A 21,160-nucleotide genomic window follows, 5' to 3' on the forward strand; every position below is an offset into this window, starting at 1 on the left:
TATTGTCTGTCCCCAGCAGGGGGCAGGAGCCCATCGGGAGAAGACAGTGGTTATCGCTAGTGGCTATAGCAGCCACTTGCAATAATCGAAAGCGAATCCAGCAGGCTGATTGTACCCAAGTTGATCGTTCGACTTGATACATTCAGCCTGCCCCATTATTGGTACGAATCTCAGCCGGTTCCAGCTGAACCAGCTGAGATTTGAACCGTGTATGGCCGGCCTTACTGTCCCTGGACAGGACAAGATATGCGGGGCACATGAAGACACAAGCAATAGTAATAATTTGACACCGTTTCTATCCATAGTTACATAGTTGGTAAGGTTGAACTATGTCCATCCAGTTCAACCTGTGTAGGTGTGTGTGTGTGTGTGTAGAAAAATCATTCCCATATCCCCGTCTATTGTTTTTGCTCATCCAAGTGTCCTTTAAAACTATCCATACTTCCTGCTGACACCACCGATTGTGGAGGAGAGTTCCACATCCTTATAGCCCTGACAGTGAAAACCACCCTACACAGCTTAAGGTTAAACCTTTTCTCTTCCAGTCTCATCGTGTGGCCCTCTGTCCTCTTACACTCCCTGGGAATGAAAAGTTTCATACTTACGCTGGGATCACCGTTGAGATATTTGTCAATCACTATCATATCTCCTCTCAAGCGTCTCTTCTCCAGGGAGAATAAATTTAACGCTTCTAGTCGTTCCTTATAATTAAGGTCCTCCAGTCCCCATATTAATTTAGTTTCCCTCCTCTGGACTCTCTCCAGGTCCGGCAGTTTTATCCCTTCCTTTATATAATGAAAAAAGTGTTTTGTTGCTGTCTGTGTCTCTATTTGGAGAGATTTTCCATCATTTCCTTTCTCCTTAGTCTTGCAAGTGTGCACAGAGTTGTGCCACAATGAAAAAAAAAAAAAAAAACAGCTACAGGCAGATTGAAGCAGAAGTAAACCCATCAACTGAACTGTTTGCCAAAACAGTTAAGGGGCGTACACATGGTCCGACTATCAGACGGCATCGGCCGGTTGAATAGAAACCAACTGACATTTGGCCCGTGTGTATGGCAGCTGATCCAATAGAAGCCGGTCGTTCGGTCGGCTTCTATCAAAGGGGCATGACCTAAAAAGATCTGCCGATCGGCATCTGATCAGCACTCCTTCCGGTTTTTCTCGCTAAACCCACTGAGTTGAAGGAAAAACACTAATCGTGTGTACCAGGCTTTACATTCAAAACATGCAGTGAATGATAACTGTTACAGTTGCTCGTGCTGCCAAGCAAACTGTGAAGCCATCAAATGACTGATGTCATAACTGATCACATATGTAGCTCCATGGCAACTGCAGTCCAAACAGAGACTAGGACAGCAGCTTACTTGGCTTCAAGGTCCATCTAGTGGAGCTAAACCCTCCTATTCTTTAGGCCCCTTTTACATGGCCGGTTTGTTGTGGCAGTTGGATTCCTGTGGCAAGAATCTGCAGACTGACGGGCTAACAGCAGCAGCTGCTAATCGCATGTAGCTGCACACAGAGCGATTTGCTGCGATTTGGGACAGTTGCCAGAGACTGGACATAGTCAGCTACAGATTCTCACCATAGGAATCTGGCGGCCGCAACAAACTGGCCCCGTGAAAGGGGCCTTAGGAAAAACATTTTTTTGTCAGTCAAATAACATCAGCCTAATGTATTTCACTTATTTTGTCTGAACAGGAAGTCAGAGGAAAATCTCTCCAATGAGAATATCACATGTTGACCACAAATTGAAAACCTGACACAGAGCCTATCCCTTCCCCATTCTGTCCAGAAATGAAAACAAAAGTAGGCTGGAACTGGGCTTTAAGGCTATGTGCAGCCACGGGACACAACAGGGGGTCCGGTGCGTCCCTGTTCTCTGTTTCAGGGGCGAATCAGGTCTGAAATTTTGCCGGAGTTTGCACCTGAAATGGAGCCAAAGAGGCACAGGAACCTTCTGCTGTGTGCTCCACGGGAGCACTGGAGATGTGTGAACCAGCTCCATTGCGAGCCGGTCACATTCTCCTGTCAATGCGAATTGGAGAAACCCACATCCAATTCGCATAAGTATGAACCCAGCCTTAAACAACCCATGATCAACCATATAAAGCTTATTTTCTATATCTTGTCTTTTATCGGCCAAATCACAGTCACATTATAAGATTATTGCAGAAGGTTAGGCATTGTATCAGTTCCTAGGATTGCTTGAAGTTTTATTTTTAAGGAGAGTTTGAAATGGTTTTGTGTATTTTTTGTTAGCCAGCAGGTAGCGCTGCTTGCCCCTTTCAAACATTTTCTCTTTATATCCTTACCTCTTGTTGTAAAATGGTAAAGGGAGTCAGAGCGAGGTGTCTCAGTCTGACGTTTCAATTAGAAAAACCTAGCCTTAAGGCGGGCTGCTATCGCTGTGATGTCTCTTCAGCTCTGGGTGACTATTGTTACATATAAAATGTTTATTTTTTTAAACACAAATATAAAACATTAGATTAGAAAAGTATTAACCACTTTAACCCCGGAAGATTTTACCCCCTTCCTGACCAGAGCATTTTTTGCGATTCGGCACTGCATTGCTTTCCCACAAATAGAGCTTTCTTTTGGTGGTATTTGATCACCTCTGCGGTTTTTATTTTTTGCGCTATAACCAGAAAAATAGTGACAATTTTGAAAAAAAAGCTATATTTTTTACTTTTTGCTATAATAAATATCCCCAAAAAAATGTATAAAAAAAACTAATTTCTTTCTTAATTTATGCCGATATGTATTCCTCTACATATTTTTGGTAATAAAAATCGCAATAAGTGTATATTGATTGGTTTGCACAAAAGTTATATCGTAATTTTATCGTGACTGTGTCATTATGGCAGACACATCGGACACTTTTGACACTATTTTGGGACCATTGTCATTTATACAGCGATCAGTGCTATAAAAATGCACCGATTACTATGTAAATGACACTGGCAGGGAAAAGGTTAAACACTAGGGGGCGATCAAGGGGTTAAGTGTGTCCTAGAGAGGTGTTCTAACTGTAGGGGGGATGGGCTACCACTGACATGACAGCGATCACTGCTCCTGATCACAAGGAGCAGTAGATCTCTGTCACGTCACAAGGCAGAACAGGGAAATGCCTTGTTTACAATGGCATCTCCCCGCGCTGCTTCTCCACACCGCAATCGCGGGCGGAGAACATTGAGTACCTGCAGGCAAGCGCGCCTGATAGGCAGCAAATTCAAAGGGACGTACAGGTACGCCCATTTGCCTGCCTATGCCATTCTGCCGACATACATCTGTGTGTGGCGGTCGGAAAGCGGTCTGCTCACATAGTTGTAATAAAAACATCTTTGCTATTCTGAAGCTTCCCTCCAACCACTTTGCATATTATTTTATATATACTGTAATTCTATACTTGCCAAATATGCTGCAGAAATCTCCCTCCACTGAGTCTCTCTGCATCCATTTTAACTGTGGGCAGCTGAAGCTGCTGCCTGTTCACTTCCTGGATTTACACAGAAGCACACCTCCAGCGCTGCAGCCCTGCAGCTCTCATTGGCCCTCTTATTAATCATCCCCCCCTTCCTTCTTGGCAAACTCTCACCCGAGTGAGAGAAAGCTGTGCATGATGTCATAAGCCTAGGCTTTTTACCAGACAAGAAACAGGATAGATAGAAAGATGAAAAAATGACTGAAGGTCTGCTTTAAATTAGGGCACCTTTCACCCCAGCAGACTGATCAGGTGCGCCTGTCCGTTTTTCAGGTGGACGCGACTGGACCATCCATTGTTCTCTATGGGGTGGCGGATGTCAGCGGACATGTGTCTGATGTCATCTGCCGGTGTTCTGTCAAAATAGCCAATTCATCAAGATCTCCAATTACGTAACTTCCGGTTATTGTAAACCGTCAGTAATTAGAGATTTTAACAATTTGCTGTTTTGCATCGGCAACTGTAATCACTACATAATATTATGAGCGAATATTGTTAGTCTGCTCCAATACTAACCAACAAAATGGCCGCCTCCACTGCAGCGTCAACTTTTTCCTCGTTACCTGCTGTTGTCTCAAAACAGCAGTGTCTTTGTGTACTGGAGTGTACACGCTTGCCGGTGTTGTGTCAAAACGCCAAGTCATCGAAATCTCCAATTAATGATGGTTTACAGTAACCGGAAGTAATTGGAGATCTTGATGAATTGTCTCTTTTGACAGAACACCGGCATCTGATCCGGTTCGCTAAAAACAGATGGATGAGGATCCAGATCGGATTGATGACAATTGAATGAAAACAGACATGCAGTCTGTTTCCACCCGACGGCCCCATAGAGAACAATGGACTTTGCATAGCGGAGCGGACACGGACCTGTCATCCATCTGCCCAGCGGGGATCAGCGGAGAGATCCCCCGTTTAGCAGGCAGATCTGCTGGATGGAGTCCACTCCGTGTGAAAGGGGCCTAACACAAAACCATTATGGTTTTCCTTTAAATGTGTGAAGTAAGCCCTAGCCTTATGGCTCATGTCATAAAACACCTCTTTGACTTCCCATATCTTTATAAAATACTATGCAGAGTACATTATCCCTTATATACAGTATACAGCATGCATTGCTTTACATAAAGATTAGTAGAATAAAAAACATCTGAGATAGTTCCTAGTCATTAAAAGATTGGGAATTAAACAGGAACCTTAAGCTGCTTGTTGCTTTTACATTTTACATATTAATGATAGCAGCTGAACCTTGTTTCTATGTATCATTGTAAATATAAAGGCCCTTTTACACTGCGATTTTACCTTACAAGAAAAATGTTTCCCTCTTAATCCTTTGGGACTCTTCACATCACTGCATTATTTGTGTGGTGCATTTTAAAAAGTCTTGCATGCTGCATCTTTGGTGTGGTTTTGAAAAATGCACCAAAAACGCAGCTCCCCATTGAAATGAATGCACCGCGTTTTGCGTTTTTGAGTCATATGTGCATTTTTTCACAGGGGCAGGGAACCCAAAAAGGCACCAGAAACCCACAGCAAATACATCTGAAACACAGCAATATTGCAATTTTGCTACAGAGCAGTGTGAAAGGGGCCCAGGTGAACATGAGGGGAAAGCCATTCTTGCTCAGTACATAAATAGAACCACACTGTTATTTTTCCTTTTATTGGTCCTCTTATGCCCTGTACACACGGTCGGATTTTCCGATGGAAAATGTGTGATAGGACCTTGTTGTCGGAAATTCCGACCGTGTGTGGGCTCCATCACACATTTTCCATAGGAATTTCCGACACACAAAGTTTGAGAGCTTGCTATAAATTTTTCGACAACAAAATCCGTTGTCGGAATTTCCGATCATGTGTACACAAATCTGACGGACAAAGTGCCACGCATGCTCAGAGTAAATTAAGAGAGGAAAGCTATTGGCTACTGCCCCATTTATAGTCCCAACGCACGTCTTTTACGTCACCGCATTCAGAACGATCGGATTTTCCGACAACTTTGTGTATGCAAGACAAGTTTGAGCCAACATCCGTCGGACAAAATCCATGGATTTTGTTGTCGGAATGTCCGATTAATGTCCGACCGTGTGTACAGGGCATTACTGTTTGTGTACCAGACAGGATCTGTGTGACTGAAACAAAAATCTCTGAAGTCTTGGAACAGCCCATTAGAATGGTCAAGATTTTTTATGGCTAAAAATGAAAAGTGACTTGTTAATGTGCCCATGATCCATGTTACATCTGACTTTTATTGGCAGGTCTGCTTTATCAGGGAGTGCATTCTTTTATTTGTGTCAGCTTTAGCTGCTGTTCACACCGGTGCACCCTAGTGTCGGCAATGGAACTGTTTATATCGGTGTGACGGCGACTTTGCAGTGCCGCACCAATTTGAAAAAGTAGTTCCTGCACTACTTTTGGTGATTTCAGGTGCGACTTGAGTAGACATCTATGATTGAAGTCACACAGATGTCAGCCAAGTCGCACCTGAAGTCGCACTGATTTCAAGTGAAGTTGCATAAATTCAAAGTCAGATTCGGTGTGAACGGGGGCTTTAATGGGTTGTAAACCCTCGTTTTAAAAAAAACCAAACATATCATACTTACCTCTACTGTGCAGTTCGTTTTGCACAGAGTGGTCCCGATCATTGTCTTCTGGGGTCTCCCAGCGGCGCTTGCGGCTCCTCCCCGCATCAGATAACCCCCTAGGAGAAGCGCTCTCCTTAGGGGGTTACCTTGCGGGCGCACTCCCGAGTCCAGCATTTGCATCCATAGACACAGAATGCCAGACTCGGCCCCGCCCCCCGGCGCCCGTGTTATTGGATTTGATTGACAGCAGCGGGAGCCCGTGGCTGCACTGCTATCAATCTATCTAATCAAGAGCCAAGAACACCGGGCAGAGAGGTGGAGCGTGTCTCCGGTGGGGGATCAAACGGGCTCAGGTGAGTAAAACGGGGGGCTGGTCAGTGACAGAAGTTATGCATTAAGGTGAAAAAACATGAGGGTTTACAACCCCTTTAAAGTCTCTGATTAGGTTAGCCTTAAGCTAAAATAGGGAACACTTTTTATATAACAAAAGTACATTACTGCTTACATTTTTACAATGAAGCTTCACATCGCCTAAATCCAGTTATGCAGGTTAAAACTTGATAAACGACAAATTTAAAGTATTTGGAACTACTAGTTTGAACGAGGAAGTGGGAGTTTTACGTCACTATTCACAGATAAACTTTCTAAACAGAAATGTAACGTCTGCCCTGCTGCTTACTCCAAGTCTGGCTCTCCTCAGAATACATTACTCATAATGTCTGGAACAATGCACTGCTATAAGCCCAGGAAGGGGAACTGTACATTTAAATAAAGGGAACTTTCCACTCTTGGTCAGTACAATTAAAGCTTATCTATTATTTATGTACACAAAATATTGGACAAAACCATATGACTTTAGCAAATAGAATATGGATGCTGTGATAAGAAATTGGACTTTTTCAATCTTGATTAAACCTACTTTGTACAGTAATTAATAGTTACTATTCATTAGTTGTGTTTATTCTTTTATGGTACCTAACTACCTTTGTTGAGCACCTGGATTGGCTCCCAGACTGGCCACATGTTGAGTCATACCCACCCCATCCTATGAATCACTATAGTCTTTCCTTACTGGAGATCTTTCTAAAACAAAGTTCCTCTTTGTCATACCATTTGCTGAAAAAGAGCATGAAAATGCCTGTATGACTGTTTCACATGAACTTTATTTTAATGGCCTCCTGAAAAGTTTATTGCAAACGTGAAAAATCTGCTTTTATACCCTGGATGCAGAGATATTAAGCTTTGAACACTGAAGACTTATTTAGCACTATATTAAACCCTCAGTTTGTAAAGCACATTTAGCAGCTGATTTAATTACTTTCTGAGTATACAGCTTCTTTATCTTTTAATCCTTGACTATGTTCCAATTTAGGCTGGGTTCCCATATAATGACACAGGCGAGTGTTACCGGCTCACAATGGAGCCGGTACACACAGGTCCGCAGCGGCCGCGGTCCGGATTCCAGTTCAGGTGCAAATTCAGGCAAAAATTCAGACTTGAACCGGTGAGCAGGGACGTACCAGCCGCACATTTGTGAATCCGGCCTCAAATTGGTGCCATGACCGCCTGAGGTTTCCTTTTTTGGAGTGGCTCCTTTACCTTGCAGCATCCTATGGCACCACTCTTGCATGCAGCCCACCCATCTCCATATCATTGTCAAAACGTCACTTCCGCCCATAGCTCTTAAAGGGCCATTTAAAATTTTTTTTTTTTTTAAATAACAAAATTTTTAATTTTTTTTTTTTTTGACCCCAGATCTCATATTTAAGAGGTCCTGTCATGCTTTTTTTTTCTATTACAAGGGATGTTTACATTCCTTGTAATAGGAATAAAAGTGACACTTTTTTTTTTTTTAAGAACAGTGTAAAAATAAAAAAATAAAGGGTAAAATAAATAAGAAAAAAAATTTTTTTAAACGTGCCCCGTCCTGCCGAGCTTGCGTGCAGAAGCGAACGCATACGTGAGTAGCACTCGCATATGAGAACGGTGTTCAAACCACACAAACCACACATTGATCGGTAGAGCGAGCGCAATAATTCTAGACCTAGACCTCCTCTGTAACTCAAAACATGCAACCTGTAGATTTTTTTAAACATCCCCTATGGAGATTTTTAAGGGTAAAAGTTTGTTGCCATTCCACGAGCGGGCGCAATTTTGACGTGTGACATGTTGGGTATCAATTTACTCAGTGTAACATTATATTTAAAAAAAAAATTGGGCTAACTTTACTGTTGTCTTATTTTTTTAATTCAAAAAAGTGTATTTTGTCCAAAAAAAAAAAGTGCGCTTGTAAGACCGCTGTGCAAATACGTGTGACAGAAAGTATTGCAACAAACGCCATTTTATTCTCTAGGGTGTTAGAAAAAAAAATATATAATGTGTGGGGATTCTAAGTAATTTTCTAGCAAAAAAGAACTGTTTTTGACTTGTAAACAACAAATCCCAGAAAGAGGCTCGGTCCTTAAGTGGTTAAAGTGGTTGTAAAGGCTGAAGGTTTTTTACCTTCGTGCATTCTATGCATGAAGATAAAAAACCTTCAGTGTGTAGCTCCCCCCTCAGCCCCCTCTAATACTTACCTAAGCCCGACCAGAGAGGTGCACAAGACCTGAGGCTCTCCTGTGTCTCTCCCTAGTGATTGGCCTAGATGCAACAGCAGGAGCCATTGGCTCCCACTGCTGTCAATCACAACCAGCGAGGTGGGAGCGGGGGGGGGGGGGGGGGGCGCTGAGCCACGTTGTGTGTCTTCAGGACACAAAAAGCCGGCTCGGGAGCAAGCCCACACAAGTGCCCCTACAGCAAGAGGCTTGGTACGGGGGCACTCGGCAAGGAGGGGGGGGCAGAGCCCCAGCATTGGTCCTGAGAAGAGGAGGATCGGAGATTCTCTGTGCAAACCCACTGCACAGAGCAGGTATGACATGTTTGTTATTTTTTTAATAAAATGTTTCCCTTCACAATCACTTTAAGTGTGCTGGGTGTACGATATTTATATCTAGTTGTAGAGGACAGTCATTTGACAGGTACATTGCTGCGTCAATGTTTTGGAATTATAGTTAGGCTAAAAAGAAAGGAAATTGTAATTATAATTGTGATTCAAGTTATTCAGCTGAGTACATCATCTGCAGACATGTTAGCAAAGTAGCTTTTTTTAGTCTCTTTATTGGCTGAGTTCCCTTACCTTGACCTTGATATATATAGATATAGATATAAATATATCTATATCTATATCTATATCTATATCTATATATATATATATATATATATATATATATATATATATATATGTATATATAGATAGATAGATAGAGATATATAATATAATATATCAAAGCTGCAAGCATACGTGACAAAAACTGCAATATAATGTTACCCTATCGTGTGTAAACAGAAATAGCAGATATTCAAGCTAATCATTTGCTTATTAAAGGGAACCTGTGATTAATGATACAAGCAGGCTGGGATTTTTTTTTTTTTTTCAGATGAAGGTCAGCAATGACAGATTTTGTATTGCTTCCAGCACATGGTTTATTTAAAGTCTTAAACTGGGCAGCATGTTGGCTCATGGGTTATCATTGTGGCCTTATAGCACTGGAATTCTAGCTGGGAGTCCTACTTATGGCTCCTGGTCAGTTGGTTCTTGCATAAGAACTTTACCATTTTTAATATACAATCCTAATTTCCTGAATGTATATCAGGGAACTTTATGATTTTTACAACAGCTATGCCACCTGGGATTTTCCTAAATGGAGACTAGACAGTCCTAAGAAGCTGCACATCTTCTATTGCCTGCTTGTACAGGCTGATGTCCCATAATCTTTATTTGTTCTATGTGCATTCCTAATCACGGTATCACACCTAAGGACTGGTAAGTCTCAAAGTGTAAAATTTTTGCTTTTGGGTTAAATTATCCTTTAAGCGATGTCTCATAAAGAGATGTATGGGATTTTTTTTTTTGAATCATACTTACCTGGGTGGATGCAGCATTGGTCCGATGCTGCATCTGTCCACTGCCAGCTCTAATACTGAAAGCCAAGCGATCAAATACCACCGATCGCTCGGTTCTCACAGCTCCCTGCGCAGAGAGCCGGTGACTGTCCGTCAACGCTCTCTGCTCTGCCCCCTCGCTCACTGGAGCGCTGGGCTGTGGAGGGGGTGGGAGCAGCCAGCTGAGCTTCTTAGTGGCTCACTGAGAGGCAGAGCCAGGTGACGGTCCAGGCATGTGGGTGGATCCTGACCATATGGTCGTGATCCTACCTGAGCCCGGACCGCTTCTATAATGTCAGCTGACAGCGGGCTTCAGCCTGCTGTCGGCTGAAAATGGGTCACAGGAGTGCAGAACATTCTGCACTCCTATGATCCATAGAGGAAGTACAAATGAGCTTTGGCTGTATTCTCCTTTAAACCAAGATTATATACAATTTACTATTCTCACATACAGTGATGATATGTTTAAAAAAGTGTTTAAGGTACACAATAAGGCTTCTGTATGACAGTCTAAACAAGTACCTAATCCAGTTGCTATGTGATGCACAAGCTCGGGTGGATGCCTCCTAAGGTAGTCATTTTTGGGGCTGAGAAGTGAAGCTTTATAAATAATTGGGGGAATTACCAAACAGTGGTGTAAGCTATTGTTACTTCTTATTACATAGACTTGCTGTCATCCCACTGGGAACATTACTCGACCCCCAAGCTGTAACAGGCAGTGCAGTACAGGGCTATATTAAAACATAATACTGTAGAAAGGAGAGCTGGCAATGCGTCTTTCCAAATAAATCCTTTTATTGCATCGGGTGTAGTGTACAATTGCAGTTGCTTATGCATTTGCCAATAGGGCTTAATTATAGCCATAAAAAGTCTTATGTTGCATTAGTGTTGGGAAGACTCTGAGCAGGAGCACTGTCAGTCCACCTCCGTATAGAATCTACCTGGGTGTTGTATCTCTATATTAAACACAGTTTAAACATAAATATATGGATAATGGTTAGTAAGGGATTAAAAAACATTTTGGGGTAATTCCTAGTTTGCTGCCATATTCACAAATACAGAAGCACTTTATTTATTACAGGTACTTATAGAGAACCGTCAATTTCCTAGATTGTAAGCTCTAACGAGCAGGGCCCTCTGATTCCTCCTGTATTGAATTGTATTGTACTTGTACTGTCCTCCCTAATGTTGTAAAGTGCTGCGTAAACTGTTGGCGCTATATAAATCCTGTATAATAATAATAATAATTTACACAGCGCTTTACATATATATTGTACATTCACATTAGTCCCTACCCTCAAGGAAAATTTCATCTTAAAATGAAGATGCCTGCTTTGATTGTCTGCTGAAAATGGACCTAGCATCAGATATAAATTTTTTATCTTAAATGCATGAATGCTAAGTATTAATAGAAACCATCCGACATTAGGCCCATGTGTATGGCGGCCGGTCCGACAGAAGCCGACTGAAGACTCATGACCAAAAAAGGTCTCCTGGCCAGCTCACGATCAGCGCTCTCAGTCAATGGCAGAGATCGCTGACCGGAGTGTTCTGGCGGTGGGGCCATCCCCTTGTCAGAAAAATAAAAATGTAGAGAGCCTTCGCGCTACTAAGATGTGTTTTAAGTGAACTCTTATAAGCTGTACAACTTCAAATAAAATTATTAAATAAACGGTTAAATCACAAAGTGCATGTAGTGCATTAAGGTACAATCAAATAAATCGAAGACAGCTGTCTGCAGAAGAATCTTCCAGTGTATCACAGTCCACTCTCAATAGATAATAATCATAAAGTGATCCCATGCTCCAGCAGAAATGTACAAAAGAAACTTTTCACTAAATAAAATTAATTAACATTGTGTAAATCTAATTCGATAATTAAAAAACAGTGCAAGTGCAAAAAGTGATAAGCCCATAAATTGGTAAATCAATCCCAGGGCATATGATTCAGGGTGATAATAGTCTCTTAATTAAGTCACCTAAAAAATGTCCAAAAGAAGGAAATCATCCCCTTGTCAGAACACAATAGCACAGCAGGGGAGATTGCTGTACTAACATTGGATAATTAGTACAGCAGCTCTGACCTCAGTTGTCGGTTTTAAAACTTTAAAACTAGTGGTGTGTACTAGGCTTAAGTGTAACACCTGCAATTATTTACTGCCTCTCACAGATGTCAAAGCACTCCATTGACACTACCTTCATCTGCTTTTCTCTGTAGAAGGATGATGCCATCTTTGTTTAGGCATTATCCAGGGTCAGCATCTACTTTCTCAACTTACGTGACCTGGGAAAAATGTGTGGGCTGCTTAGGCTTGATGGGGAGGGGGTATGTGAACAGTGCATCCGCGGGTGCTGCTAGAGTGCTGACAAGGGATGGAACCCGTCCTGGCTCCTGCAAAGTTTCAAAGAAAGAAGGGTGACCCCAAGAAGTCGCACATCTATGCTATCCTGCTGTCCCCATGACTAAACTCCGGGGGCGGAGTGAATTGTGTTGGAGGCATGGCCTGGTTGGAGTCCAGGCTGAGGTTGCCACTCCATTCAGTGCAGCAGGACAGCATAGATGTGTGACTTCTTGGGGTCATCACCCTTCTTTCATATTGGATGCCACAGTCATATAAATTCTGGTTTCTGTTGCAGTTCTTGGTTGTGTTCACAAATGTTTGATATGAGATCAGCCCCTGCTGTAGCCTCTGACTTGTGCCTTGTTGTAAGATTACAATGTCTGATCACTGTTGGAAAGGAGGTTGAGATAATGCTCCCTCCTGCCTGCAGCAAACTAATGGCATCATTAAACCCCAAGAAAAGTCACTGAACTGGAGATCAAAAATTGCCTTTTATTGTTAAAATGTAAAGCGTGCTGTACATATGCAACATGTCAGTGATTTCTTCATGCAGACTTATAACGTTACTGAAAGGTCCACTTTAATCTACGTAGTGTGATCTTTACTGTGGAATCTACTGAATGAGTAGAGCTTATTCTAGTAATATCACACGGGGCAGCATGCCAGGTACAAAGAAAAAAATAAATTCTTAGATCTTTGTCAGCATCCCGCCTCCTGGCTACGATATTGGAAAACTTCAGTGTGTGTCTAGATTAGCAAAGTACAACTGTGTGTTTGGTAAGTGACTCACAATAAGACATTGAACTCTCATGAATCTGCAAACTATGTGAATCATTTGCCATTGTACTGTACTCTATGCAGCCTAAAAGTAAAAAGTTACCTAAAATGTTTTTTTCACTGTAAAATAAAAGTGGACCAAGATATTAACTCTTGTGTGCCTTTTTTTCTTTTTAATCCATTTGTATGAAACCTTTGGAACATTTTCCACTGCTGTTTTATAGAGTATGGTTGGATGCATTTGAAGATATAACACCATCATGCACCAGCAGAGGAATGCATATATAATCTAAGAATGAAAAACAACCTATGAGTCCAATTTAAAATTAAATACTCTTGATTATGAGCCTGACAGCATAGGATAATGGGAGCTGCATTTGCTAACTTGTTTTTGAAGGTTCCATCTCCAGGACTGCCATACGTACCCTTTTCTGCTTGGCATTTCTCTATCCTAGTAATGGTGGTGCATATCAGTTGTCAGGAAACATGCATTTTTCTAGTTTAGGGTGGCAGCTTTGGTCAAGGCACCTTGAAAAACAAGTCATTATTGGCAGCTCTCATAGTTCTGTCCTGTCGGGTTCTTTTTAAAGAAAGCTTTATACATTTTTGCCAGAGACATAGAGGGCTCTCACTTCTGTAGCTCCCTCTCTCCCCAGTAGATATAATGTTTTATTTTTAATTGATAAAAAGATTAGGCTTTTTATGTAGAAGTCACTTAGATTTCTCATATATATTATTTTTTATATATTTCATTACACTATCTACTCCAAAAATACAGCTAAAAAAAGCACATTACTTGAAAAAGAGATCACTTTGAAGTGAACCTGTGGTTTATCCATGCAGGGCAAAGCCAAAAGTTGGCTTTAATTCCCCCATCTCCAGAAGCACATACCCACCCCCGTTCCCTCACTCCCCTACCACTCCATTTAGCTAGCAGTCACCCCACTCGTAAGCCAGAGTCACCCAAGTCACAACTTACACAGGGATGTGGACTTCTCCATGTGATAGGTGTGGTGCTAGATGACTGAACTAAATTAAATGCTCTCTCATTCCTCGAATCAAAGAAGTATGTTCCTTAATTTCAGATTAGAATGAAGCGGCAGAAGAGTAAAGGAAACGTGAGTAAGCAATGCTGGGGACTGTGTAGCATTGGCAAATCACAGATTAATTTCAAAGGTAAAAAAAAACAATTTCTCCACATTATTTGTGTAACCATGCCCCCGTAGGGGTCGCTGAATGTAGTGGTTCACCTGCCACCCTGCCCAGCCAGACATCCATCTCTCAGTCAGTCAGAGACATAGAACAGTCCATAAGCTTTGTTTTTTTGTTTTTTCCATATCTTTTTATTAATTTTTTTAACAAACAAAACAAAACACAACAAAACATCATACACATTGAACCAAGAATGTGAATAAAAACAATTTCAAAATCCAATATAGTAGTAATAAATCTATAGGAGAAAGAAAAGGGAGGAGAGAAAAAAAGAGAGAGAAAGGCAGGCATTAGTTCCTTCTCTCCCCAATGGCTCCAAACCTATACTCATATGGAAACACTCATATTATGGATAGTGGCCCCCAAGGACGTTCGATGATGTAAACGGTTTATCCAACCACTTAGCCCACACTTTATCATACTTACTAGGGCAACCCCTGTTCATGTAAGTATCTCTATATAATGGAAGATTATTATTTACCAATTGTTTCCAATATGAGAGCGTAGGAGACGAAGGTTTCTTCCAATGCAACGCAATGGCTTTTCTTACGTAAAATAGTGTTACATTAGCAAACACTCAGTCAGACATTGTAGGCAGAATAGTCTCTACCAAACCCAATAAACAAACAGACATTGAAATCGGTAAAGGAGCAGAGGTGATAGAATTCAATAAATCCACCACTTCCATCCAAAAGATAACTATATATGGACAAGTCCAGAAGATATGTGTAAAATCCACCTGAGTCGCTCCACATCGCCAACACTCTGAAGAGCACCCAGGATTTATCTTTTTAAGTCTGTGTGGCGTGATATATGCTCTATGTATCAATTTATATTGGATCATACGATCTCTCAAAGATATCGAAGATCACAAAGGGAAATCCCACACACCCCTCGAATCCTCCATATCTGAATCTAGTATATCTCTCACCCACCTATCTCTAAAAACCTCTAATGGCAATAAATTAACATAAAGAAATAGAAATAAAAACCAAGCGCTGTAATAGGTACACCACACTAAATATAGCTATGGCGAATAAAACTGGATAAAAAATATATAAATGGAGGTTATAAATACTCGTGATCAATTAGATCGAACAGATAGAATTAAGCTGCTATCAATAAAACAGGGCTCAGAGGCCCATAATAAGGAAACACAAAAAATAAATAAAAAATTGATGCGCTCTAATACACCATTCAATCAATAAAAATCTGTGAAATCATGCTAAAAATAAAGATGTGAAACTATGTGTGAAAATACTGAAATGAATAATAAACATATATGTGTAAATACACTGCACACATGCATACAAATGTGCTGAATACACTGAAAGGTGCTAAAAAATTGCACAGTGCTTCAAATACCATCAATCAAAATATATAGGATAAAACTTGCAGAATAAACTACTGACAATGCGCTCAAAAATTGCACTAAAAATTGTGATGAAAAACTAGGTGAATATGTGTTTAAATAATGCAAATGGTCCCGTGATAAAAATGCTATAAGTCCATATCAGTGCTGGGGAGAATTAATAAATTGATGCCAGTAGTATAAAATTAAAGATATGAAGAAGAATAGAATATAAAAATTTTTTTTTAAATATATAAATTCAGGTGCTAATTGAAATGCGATTAAAACATAAATAATAAAGTACATAAAGTGAAGTGGACGGTCACCACAGCAGTTCGTTTCTCAGTGCACTGGGATGATTTAATTCCTGAAATGTTTTCACAATATTGGATGTTTCCACCGCAGCCGTAACAATAAATACTCAGTGCCAGATGATTATAAAAGAGAAACAAACAGACAGGATCATTGCGCATTGTAACAAAATAAGGTCCACAAGCAAAAGACAGCACAGTGATACACTCACGCGCTCCCCATTGAGTTAAAGCATGTAGCTAGGCAGATAAGCAGGTCTCAGTTAGCCGTTATGGATGAAGCTTGGCTGACAAGCCGCTGCTGCTTGTTACGATGTAATACAACACAGCCAGCGTCCTTGGCTTCTCCCACGCGTTGCGTCACTGACATGTGACTTTCTCAAGGTATTCCTGTTTTAATCGCATTTCAATTAGCACCTGAATTTATATATTTAAAAAAAAAATAATTATATTCTATTCTTCTTCATATCTTTAATTTTATACTACTGGCATCAATTTATTAATTCTCCCCAGCACTGATATGGACTTATAGCATTTTTATCACGGGACCATTTGCATTATTTAAACACATAGTCACCTAGTTTTTCATCACAATTTTTAGTGCAATTTTTGAGCGCATTGTCAGTAGTTTATTCTGCACGTTTTATCTTATGTATATTTTGATTGATGGTATTTGAAGCACTGTGCAATTTTTTAGCACCTTTCAGTGTATTCAGCACATTTGTATGCATGTGTGCAGTGTATTTACACATATATGTTTATTATTCATTTCAGTATTTTCACACATAGTTTCACATCTTTATTTTTAGCATGATTTCACAGATTTTTATTGATTGAATGGTGTATTAGAGCGCATCAATTTTTTATTTATTTTTTGTGTTAAGAAATGAACATAAGATGAGAATACAATCTTGAAGTAGGCCTAACCAAACACTTGGACCTAAGTGCTAGTTCTAAAGTAGATTGTCTAATCATGAAACTGTCCTGTGGAAACTGTGTATGGAAAGTGTAATAAAGATGAAGATATCTAAATAGATGAGCATTTGGAACATTAAATGTCGAAGTAAGTGTAGAGAAAGTAGATAATTTCCAATCAGTGATGACCTGAGAAAGTATTTTTATATTATATTTAGTCCATGCAATAGGCTCAGGTGTTTTAAAAAATTGAGCGAGAGTAGGGTTAAGCCATAAAGGGTTATTTGGAGAAAAAAGGGGTATTTGGAGAAAAAGCGTCCTTAGGATAATGCTCACATCTAAGACCAGCCTCCCAGGCCCGCATAGTAGTAAGCATTGAAGGAGTTAACCGATATGGTGCCCTACGGCCCCTAAATAGAAGAGCCTTAAGAGCATCCATAGAGCCTACTACTGCCGCTTCCAGCCGGGTAGAGGAGTTATATGTATCTGGGTTTAGCCACCATGCGGCCCTAACCAGCTGGGTGGCCAAAAAGTATTTGTATAAATCCGGAAAAGCTAGACCTCCCTGCTCACAAAGGCACATCAGGGTGGTTAATTTATACCTGGGGTTCTTTGTTCCTCATAGAAACGAGGAAAAAAGTTGGTTCAATTTCGTAAAAAAGGGCTTTGTTTTCGTTTTTTATTGAGGGGAATAAACTTGGATGGGAATTATGGGATGCCCAGAAATATTCAGTGCAAACTTGTTCGGGACTCCAGTCTTCTCTCCAGCACTTACTCTTGCTTAAGACCTCTTATACTTCACTCCTCCAGCACTTCACTTGCCGCACACCATTATCCCTGCAGCACTTCACTTGCTGCAGACTGTTACGCCACCACCACTTCCCTTGCTGCAGACTGTTACTCCTCCAGACTAGTTAGCACCGCATGGTTAGGCCTGACACTAATTTAGCCAGGCCTCAATGAACTGCCTTTTGTGGGCAGGGACCTTGGTACCCTGTGGTGTGGAAATAGTTCAGGTGCTAACTGTCCTCTGTTCAGCTACCAATCCCAGATAGCTCTTTTCAGGCCCTGCCAGCCAGCCTGGCTGCAGTGACCTCTCTCCACTGCCCTTCCCACAGTTCTCTCTTCTGGTTCTGCACCCATCTCAAACTGCAATCTCCCGGTTCTCTCAGGTGTGCCACCCAAGTCCTCCCGACTATGCTCACTCACCAGCCCTCTTGGCTATGACCAGTTTTCCTCCCTGGAGACTCTTAGAAGTGTTCTCTCCTGCTGTCCTCTCCTTGCTCTCTCATGTGCCTCTCCTTCCAGGATCTCTTCAATCCTCCTGGATGCACCGAGCCCCGACCCAGGGTCCCCCCCCCCAGACTGGGGCGCTCTTTGTGGGCCCCGACAGCCTCCACACTCTCTCACTCCAGCTCTTCCTCCCAACAACTCCTCCCCAGCTGGGCTGACCCCAGGTAATTAAGGAGGCCTGCCCCCTGCCAATCTGAGTTGGGGATTGGTCAAGGCTCCTCAAAATACCCCAGGCAGCGTCACCTCTCCTCCCCTCCTCTCCTTCCAGCACTTTCTAAAAGGAAGAGGGAGGTGACAGTGATGCTACCTGTGAGTCACCCAGCCCTGCCCTAGGCCACTCCCAGCCCAGAATGAAAACAAACAGGCCTAGCCACCTGCCTAAATTTTCCTACTCTCCAGAAAAATCCTTACTCTAACACCTACCTAACTAGAGGGTGCTACACTTGTAATTCTCTATGTACACAGGGACAGCCCTTTTCATCTCACTGCTGATAGAAAACAATAGACTTTCTGCATTATTGCCTGGTAGCCAGAGACCTTGACTGCCATGGCTAGGAGATTGGGAAGGTCAATTTTTCTCAAAATTGATATGCCCTACAGATTCAAATACAGTATGAATTTTATTGATAGGTCCACTTTAAAAGAAAACCTCCTGGTCTGCTTACAGTGGCTCAAGTATACAGGAGTAGAATGTGAATCATATTTCACAGTGCTATGAGTCAAGGCTTTTTCTGCATTTACTCTCAAACCACTGTAAACTGATTGCTCATTTCCCCCAATTATATTCTGTGAATGGATATGAGTGTGTGTTTAAAAATCTGCCCAATATTGAAAATATTATTGTCCCTTTAAGCCTTGGGCCATTGGTGTGTTCAATCATAACCAGCAATGCTGTGCAAAGCACAAAATTGAGGGAAGCTTTTACTAAGAATTTGGTTGGAGGGCAATGTTAAGCGTCTTCATACTGCACTTTATTATAATTTTGTCTTGCATTTTTTGATTATATTGTTATATTGCATTGGTAATGATATGTGCTTTAAATGTGAGTAATTTAAATTAGGATGCTAATGATAACTATCTTGTTAGCTGCCCAGACTTTGGAATATATAGCCAATTGTTCCAGTACCCCCTAGACATCATCTTTTATCCTCTAACAACCATCCGCCAGGCAGTCTGCAGTAAGTTACATCTAACAATGTTTAATCTTTGCAGAGCACAACATGTTCTTTTTAACTACGCTGGTCATTTCCTCTCTCTGCAAGTGGAATTGTTTTTTGAGAATGCATTAAAAAAAGGCTCTTGGCAAAGATTACTATATTCATAAATGACCAGCACATTCACATGAAAATTTATCAGGCTTTTTTCTTATTACATTTTATTTTTTATGACAATGTAAGAAATAATAGAGTTGGTTTCATGATTAGTTGCTATACAGTACATGTTAGATGTGGTCATTATGAATATGGATTTTCCATCTGTCCCTTGCAGCATCAGAATGATCAACCATATAGTCTTTGTAGCACACCCCACGTAGGAGCTGCAGATGAACAGGGATCCCCACTCCTGCACAGCCAGGCACACCGAATCTTCACAGGTGCACAAAAGTCAGAAAACTGTTTGTAGCTTTGTTTTTGTATTTTTATTGTTTACCAACGGATATCGGTTTGACATGAGTAATTTTTCAAGGATATTAAAAAAAAAAAAATGTTATCTCTATTTCCTCATGTTCATGACAAAGTTCCGTCTGGGGTAAGTTAATCAAAGGGAATAAAAAGGCAAGAGTAGGAAGGTAAAAGAAACTGAAAACCAAAGAAGGAAAAAAAAAAAAACAGAAAAAATGTAATATATATAATAGCAATATATTGTCTTGGGCAAAAAAATAACCTATCTATCGATCAACAAGCCTACATGACCGTAGGAGGACCAAACTTCGCATTTTCTGGTAAATACGGGCATAGTATCCATAAGGGAGTGGTGAACACATTCCATAAGTTGTATGGCCTCCATACGCTGCAGCACCTGAACCCAAGGGGAAGTAGGGTACTGCCATTGCAAAGCAATTGCCCAGTTGACTGCACTAAATAGAGTGTGAGCTAACCTTTGGCAAGGAGGGTCACTTCTGGTAAATCTGCAAAAAATAAGCACATGTGGAAAGTTAAAGTCAACCGCGTACCCGCCATTTGGGCGACTCTTGTGGACACCCCTTGCCAAATTGACTTGATTTCCTTACAGCTCCAAAAGGTATGGAGGTGTGTGCCTCTGTCTGGACAACCCCTAAAGCAAGTCTCCGGCACTAGTGGATAAAATCTGTGTACTTTAGCAGGTGTATAGTACCATCTAGTGTGAAGCTTAACTATAGTTTCCTTCACTGCCATAGACTTTGTGCATCTATGCATGTTGGAGAGCATGTCCAACCACTCATCTGGGGGGAATACATGGCCTGTTTCTGCCTCCCAACTGAGCATTGTTGAGCACTTAGCCGAAAGATCCCGCTCATTGGGGTATTTATATAGAATAGAAATGTTACTCTTATCTCTAGAGGAGGATCTTCAGAGGTGCTCAAAGATGGTGTCATCATTGTCTGAGCTCAAGGAGTTTTTGTCTTTTTATTAGGGGGTTAACAACTTGGATGGGGTTATGGGATGCCCACTTGACTTTCACAGAACGTCAGGGACAACTTCCTATATACACATACTGTAACTCCCAACTGTCCCTGATTTCGAGGGACTGTCCCTGATTAGGAAAAATCTCCCTCTGTACCTCTTTCCTCCTCATTTGTCCCTCATTTTGGTCTGCTTTATATAGTTTTATATAAAATGCACTTATCTCTAAAAAAGGGCTAAACCTTTCATCTGATTTCTAACTCAGTACATATACTGCGGCAGGTCGGCTCTATTGCACAAAACCTGTACAG

Source organism: Aquarana catesbeiana, linkage group LG03 (assembly GCF_042186555.1).
Source record: "Aquarana catesbeiana isolate 2022-GZ linkage group LG03, ASM4218655v1, whole genome shotgun sequence".
Lineage (NCBI taxonomy): Eukaryota > Metazoa > Chordata > Amphibia > Anura > Ranidae > Aquarana > Aquarana catesbeiana.